An 8,184-nucleotide genomic window follows, 5' to 3' on the forward strand; every position below is an offset into this window, starting at 1 on the left:
GTGAAGCCTCTAAGCTTAGCCTTGTATGCACAAATGAATAATTTATTGCAAAAATATTATATTTTTTTTGAAAAGGGGGACTCCCCGGCCTCTGCATCAGAGTGATGCATAACGGCCATCTTATTAACCAAATAAAGCAGTGCGAATATGGTTCCAAGGTCTCCAAAAGTAATGAAAAAGTAAAGAAAGCTCACACATAGCCAAAACGGGCTAGAAACACCAACTAGCCATGAAAAGATGCCATAACCGGCTGGCTAAAACTAGGTAGGTAAACTAAATGCCTATCCTATTACATGACCACCATCCAAACCGGTTGAAGATATCCCGAGCTACCATCTCCCAGCGGAAAGATCCAGTAACCAAATGCTCCCTGGCCTCCATCGGGGTGAGTAGCGACCACGAACGGATCAGTGCCGTAGTTCGGAATATAACCTGCAAAAAGTGGATACATGATATTCTGTTAAAAACCAAATCATTTCTGCAAGTTCAGATAGTCCACATCAAAGCGCAAACACCAACCCGAATGTGTCTCGCTAAGTCAGGCTCAATCCCATTAAGCCATGTCCCAAATAATGCGTTAACAGAATTCGGTGGATTGATATTAAAAGCAATGTGGACCGTCTGCCAAAGTACTTTGGCCAACGGGCAATCAAAAAAGAGGTGTTTGATTGTCTCATCCCGATCACAGAAACTACACCTAGTAGGTCCTGTCCAATTACGCTTTATCAAGTTGTCCTTAGTTAAAATAACTTGTTTATGGACAAACCACATAAACACTTTTATTTTCAAAGGAACTTTGACATCCCAAACATGCTTGGAACTAGGAATGGAGTTCGAATTGATAACATCAATATACATTGATTTAACTGTGAATACTCCAGACTTAGTCAGTTTCCAGCGTAATTCATCGGGTTGTTGAGAAAGCTGGACCTCCATCAGTCTCCTAACTAGACGGAGCCATTCTTCCCAACGATTGCCCACTAGCGTCCGTCGGAACTGAATATTAAGGGGGATAGATTGAAATACCGATGCGACGAACACCTCACGTCGTTGAACAATATGGTACAAAGACGGATATTGGATGGCCAAGGGTTTGTCACCGAGCCAAGTATCCTCCCAGAAACGTGTACTAGTGCCGTTTCCAATAACAAACTTTATCCTATTAAACAAAGATTGTTTAACTTTCATCAGTCCTTTCCAGAAAGGTGAATCATTCGGCCTGACTGTAACCTGGGACAAAGTTTTTTGTCTGGAGATACTTGTTGCGAAGGATTTGAGCCCACATGGCATCATTCTCCGTTGAGAGCTTCCACAGCCACTTGCTAAGAAGGCATCTGTTCTTAACTTCTAGATTCTCAATACCGAGACCCCCTTGGTCTTTCGGTCTACAGATGATATCCCATTTAGCAAGCCGATATTTTCTTTTAAGCTCATCACCCTGCCAAAAGAAACGCGATCGATAGAAGTCCAGTCTCTTCCTAACACCAACTGGGACCTCAAAGAACAATAGGAGAAACATAGGCATACTGGTGAGCACCGAATTTATCAGGATTAATCGGCCTCCGTATGACATGAGCTTACCCTTCCAGCAACTCAGTTTCTTCTCAAATCGGTCCTCGATGCACTTCCACTCTCTGTTTGTCAGCCTACGATGGTGGATTGGAATACCTAGGTAAGAGAAGGGTAACTCTCCCAACTCGCACCCAAACAATTGCCTATAGAAAACAAGCTCAGTCTGCAATAGACCTTGTGGCAGTCATTTTGTCTACCATCTACCACATCCCCATCAAGAGGAACCAAAATCATGTGCAGAAGCACCATGTGACCCAACAGAGAGGATGGAAACATACGACACCTTCGTAGAGGGAAACAGAGGTTGGCATGCATTTTTTATTTGAATGTGCAAGCTCATAATACAAAGAAAGGTCATTTTATATTGACCCTTGTGATAGCAAGCTTTATTATTCATTGTTTTTTTATTTTTTACCAGCACCAGTTCGTATAAAACTTATTTTTCCTTACAATCGAAGATCATACATATTTAGGGACAATCTATGTTTCTCATAGCCTTTTTGGTGGGCCTTGCTTTATGCAGATCACTTCCTTAGTGCTTAGGAATATTTGGAAACATCATAAGTACAAGCAGCCCCCCAATGGCTTATTGGTTCTCTCTCTTTTTACCAAGGACATGTGTCTGGTTGCCCATAGAGTTAAACCTTCTAACGAAGCGAAGATCCACTACTTTCCTGTATATCCACCACCTTGTATTTTTTTAATTTCTATTTTCCTCTTCTATGGAGATTGAAACCCTCCTCGTAAATGATGTAATTCTTTAACAAAATTTTCCTTTCTTTATTTAGTGGAAAATCATAGTAGGGCTTTCCCTACTATTCATGTTTCAAAACAGAGTGTTCATTAGAATATGCGTTCAAGACAAAAAATTTAGGTCGCGGATTACATGTGTTTTCCAAGTCCATAGCCGCGCTTAGTGATGCACCTTTTGAATAGTTGTGAGATCACCCATCGCACCTTTGGTCCTAGAGCTCGTACTACATATGGAGAAGAAGGTGAGACCTTCGATGGTTTGCCCTTCATGATTGAGGGCGTGGCCACGACCTCATCACGCAGAGCGTCTGCCGAGCATAGTGCCAAGGAAGGCATCGAGTGCCACATAGCTGAGCGAGGAGATCCCTCAGACACAAGGGCCATGACCACCAACTTAGGGGTGACGGGTGCGCTCTAGGATCGCTTGGAGTCTAAGTCCACACAGTTGGAGTTGTGGCACTCGCCGGGCGCCATCCTACCTTGACGAGTGATGATTGCTAGGTTTTACCCTAACAACTAGTTGGTCCTCCAATGCAAGAGTTTGTAGCAAGAAGTAAGATTTTTTCGTTAGTGAGGAACCATAGCTAGCAATCCATGGAGGTACAAGTCTTCCACACCAATGTTAAGTTCTACAATAATATAAATAAAACTTTACTTATGCCCCCAACAACACTAAGCATGGAATCACTAGTAGAAAAGGGGGCAACGGTCCAGGCCGGGTCAGCCCATTAGTCCCGGTTCAGTCTAGAATCGGGACCAATGGGGGCATTGGACCCGGTTCGTGAGCCCAGGGGGCCGGCCGGGCCACGTGGGCCATTGGTCCCGGTTGGTGGGACGAACCGGGACCAATGGGCCTCGCTCCTGGCCCACCACCATTGGTCCCGGTTGGTAGCTTGAACCGGGACCAAAGGCTCCCCTTTAGTCCCGGTTCATGCCACCAACCGGGACCAATGAGGTGACTATATATACCTCCTCGCGTAAGAGCAGAGCACACTGCTCTGTTTTTTCTGGCCGAGGGGGAGAGGGCTTGGTGGTGCTCTAGCTCATCTCCTATGCACACAAGGTGTTCGATGGAATGCCCGAGCCACACTACTTAAGCTTTCTCCTCTCCAAGCTCGACCTCCAAGCTCCATTTTCCTCAATATTTGTCTAGGTTTAGCGGTCCGTCACGCCCCATCCCCGTCTTCACCGCCGTCGATCACCCGCGCCAAGCTCATCGCCGGCACCACCGTGATGAGCCTCTTGTTCTTATCTTCTTTCTGAAAGGAAAAATATTCTTACTTGTATGTTTACATAGATACTTGTATTATTTTCTTACTTTTATTATTGCATCTTATATAGTGCGATGGTTTTGGTATCCGCCCCTGTCGGCCCTCGTCCTGTCTATGATTCGGATGTGGTATATATATTATATTTATAACTATTGGTTCATTTATTGTTTATGAAAATTATGCCGACCAACGTGACATATATTTTATTTATGTAGGATGTATGTGAATCGGAAATTCCAACCGACCCTATTTTCGAGAGTTAAATTTAGTTGAAGAATAAAACAATTTGTTGAAGGAAAAAATTAAAAATATTGAGGAGGAGAAGATGATATTGGAGTTGCATGTTGCGGATGTCGTCGATGATCACAAGATCAAGATGGATGCAATGCGCTTGAAGATTAGAAAGATTAAAAAATATGTCATTCATACCGAGGCTTGGTATCATTTTGCCGTTGGATCAATTGTTACCTTGGTTGCGATTATGATCGCATTTGTTTTCGCATTGAAATGTTTTACATAGTTTCAATGTATGGTTTAATTAATTAGATGCTCTGGAGAGCTATATGTTGTTAGATGAGAACTATGTATGTACTTTGGTTTTAATGTGATGATGAACTTCTATTAATTTGGACACTTAATTATATATAATGCACGCAGATGAACCGACAATGGATGTACGGTGACAGACACACCTCCGAGTGCATTAAGGGCGTGCATGAGTTTCTCAATGCGGCTGAGGCAAACAAGGAGAATGGTTTTATGTGTTGTCCATGCACTGAATGTGGGAATACAGGTCTTACTTTTGTCCTCATCGGAAAGCACATCAGTTAGAGGAAAGTTTAAGGAGATGGGAAGTAATTCAACAGCCCCAAAGAGCTTTTGATAAAAATCAGTCGCATATTTAAGGAGCTACTCATCCCCTTGGATAATCCCCTCATCCTGGATGAATCTGAAAATTTTGCTCCTACGCTTTCTACCGCTAGCTTTAATCATGAAGTATCTCGTGTTACCATCACCCTCCTTAATGTGTTTTTCTTTAGACCTCTGGTACCATTTAATCCCTTCTTCCCTAAGGATCTTATTCAAATCATTTTGCAACTGATTTCTCAAAACATAGTCAGCTTCTGAAACTCTAGAGAGCTCACTTTTCTTATCCAAAAAGTCAAGCTTATTGGCAATCTCATCTCTATCTCTCGTATATCTACCCTCTACATTAAGGTTCCACCCTTTGAGGGTTCTCCTTAAATTTTGCATGAAATCCTGCCACCAGTCAAGACTACTACCTCTACGTACAGTGGAACTCCAGACTTTATTAACAATAACAGGGAGCTCTGTTCTAGACAACCAACATAGCTCAAATTTAAAAGGTTTGCGATTAACAACAGACTTAATCCCTGTATGTAATAGAAGCGATGCACGGTCAGAAACCCCTCTCACCAAGGTTCTGACAGTAACTAAAGGAAAATGCTGCTCCCAAAGAGAGCTAACTAAAATTCTGTCCAACTTAGCAAAAAGTGGATCCTCATGATTATTCGACCAAGTATAGCTCCTCCCCGACAAATCCAATTCTTTTAAACCCCAATGCTCAATAATAGAATTAAAATAAAAAGACCATTTAGGAAGCTTTTTAATTTTGTTTCTCTCGTTAATTCTCCTAATTAAGTTAAAGTCGCCCCCAAAAACACTGGGCAATTTATTGTACCCCAGAGCTTACTAGCTCCACCAGGAACTTATCCTTATTCCTCACATGAGCAGCCCCATAGACATTGATCAGATTCCACTTGAATCCTGATCTTTTATCCATAATAACCATTCTGGTCATGTATGCACCTGCACTACAGACGTCTACCTTAAATAGATCTTCCTGAACCCCCATAAGTACCCCAGATCTTCCCGAACCCCCATAATAACCATTCTGGTCATGTATGTACCTGCACTACAGATCATAATTTTAACTAATAAAATTTATGTCATACCTTATATGAAATAAAATTTACATCATCAGAAGCTATGTACAAATACGAATCAATCGATATAATGTTTGATGACATGCATTACTATTTTCTTAGTTAAATCTATGATCAAACTTTGACACAAAATACAAAGAGGACTTATAAACCAGGACGGAGGTAGTAGTAAAATATCATCTCTAGAGAACAATTATCACTGACCACCTCTTTCGAACCCGTGTATGCTATCGGGTTTGTCGACATGGGCGTGCATGTTGACGGTGGATGCAGGCAGGATAAGCAAAAAACCAAGCCTTTGTCTGTTATATCCATATTCTTTCCAATGATTGCTTTTAAACATAAATAGAAAAAACATACAACAGTATATGAGATCATGGAGACATGCATGCAAGTCCCATAGGCACAGGCTTGGTCAACTATGCAATAGTGCCTTTTCGTTCACCACTACGGATGCAACGAAATGCGCACTGAAATAAGGTGCATTTATTCGTGAAGTTAGAATGTTTACAATACATTTTTCCTATGGGAAAGATAATTAGACATTTTTTAAACAGGCCACTGGCTGCTGGCATCCCTGAAGTTACCCATACAAGAAAACTGGGAAGAAAATATATTTAAGCAGCTCTTCATCTTGTCCAGTTGCCAGAACTCAATACCGAGTAAGGTGCAAGTGCACGTCCACATTTTCTACTTTGTGCAACCTGTCCATCAAAGGAACCATTTGAATAACCTACAAAGCCTGTACAAAATTGGGTGGCCTTCCAGGCAAGTGTGTTTTGAGATCCAAAAAGGTAAATGTGGAGTTTGCAGCCAAAAAAGACAATAGGTTGTCTGATGCTTCGGAAATTAGATCCAGAAAATATGAAATTGACAGATCCAAAGTTACCTTGAAAAACTGAATGAAGCACAACAGAAACTGCAGTTTTGTTATAAAGGCTTGTGTGGTGCACCTCAAATTTTTATAAGTCCATATTGTCCAGTTTGAGCAACCTGTCCATTAAATAAACCATTTGAATAACCTACAAAGCGCATAGAAAATTGGGCGTCCAACATGAAATGTGTATTGAGATCCAAAAGGATAAATGTCGACTTTGCAGCCCAACATTCAAACCTGTCTTAGGGTGCATTATGTTTGCAGCCCAAAAGGATAAATGCCATTGGATCAATTATGATGGCAATCCATTGTCCGTGCATGAACTCTCAGTGTGCTGCGTATCGACTTCCATCGCGTGGGATGTACGAAGGCAAAGCTACCTATTGTGTGCACGTGGGCTTCCATCGCGTGGGATGTACGTAGACATGTAGTGATTGGGAACTCCAAAATATAGAAAATAATTAAGAAGCCGATGCGGCGGATGACTCGGTCGTTTATTCAGCAAACTTATGCGAACCAAAGTCAAACTGCTCAACATTGAGCCAAAGGACGGAGATATACATTTCCCCAATAGAGCAAAGACATTGAGTAGTAAACCTATAATAGCATGCTCCACGGCCTTGCGTGATAGACTCGACACCTTATTGTGTCAAGGAAAAGCCGCTACACGTTTGATTTCATTATGCGCTGGGAGCTTTTGCCTTTCCACTTGGAGCTTTTGGGGAGTCATTTTCAACTAGTCCAGTAGTACATTATCATCTTTAGTTAAAATTATCACTGGCCACCTCTTTGGAACCAGCGTATTCTATCGGTTTTATGGACAGGAGCGCACATGTTGACAGTGGATGCAGACAGGATATGCTAAAAACCAAGCCTTTGTCCATCAAATTCATACTCCCTCCGTTCAATAATGTATTGCATTTGCTAAGTTCGGTATTGTATATGTTCGGTATTGTAGATATAGACAATTTTCAACTAGTCCATTACCACATTGTCATCTTTAGTTAACATTATCACTGGCCAGCTCCTTGGAACCTGCACATTCTATCTGGTTTGTGGACATGCGCGCGCATGTTGACAGTGGATGCAGACAGGATAAGCAAAAAACCAAGCCTTTGTCTGTTAGACGCATATCTAGTCAATGATTGTTTTTGAGAGATTTTACAGTACATTTCACTACTGCCAGAGGGGAGTAATATAGGATCAGATCAGCCATTGATTGCATGGAATATTGTGCGTACCGGGTAATTTTGTACGATATTGAGTTACTTGTGCAGGTGTACTTGGAGGAAAATATAATCAAGCACCTCTTCATCTTGTCCAGTTGCAAGAACTCAATATGGAGTAAGGTGCAAGACAAGTCCATACTTTTCCAGTTTGAGCAACCTGTTCATTAAAGGAACAGTTTGGATAACCTACAATGCACATACAAAATTGGGCATCAAATTGTGCAAGGCAAGTGCATATTGCGATAAAAAAAGGATAAATGTGGAGTCTGCAACCCAATATTCTATAACGGGCTGTCCAGTGCTTTTGAAACTAGATCCAGAAAATATGGATTTGACTGATCCAATGTTACCTTGAAAACGTGAATGAAGCACAGTACAGCACAAACTGCAGTTTTGTAATAAGAACTTGTGCCGTAGGCCTCAAATTTTTATTAAGGATGGTTTGTGCAACCAAAATAATGGGACTATTCAAACATCTCCACCAAATAGTACAATATCCCTTTAGGTGAGAATTC

Source organism: Triticum urartu, chromosome 7 (assembly GCF_003073215.2).
Source record: "Triticum urartu cultivar G1812 chromosome 7, Tu2.1, whole genome shotgun sequence".
Lineage (NCBI taxonomy): Eukaryota > Viridiplantae > Streptophyta > Magnoliopsida > Poales > Poaceae > Triticum > Triticum urartu.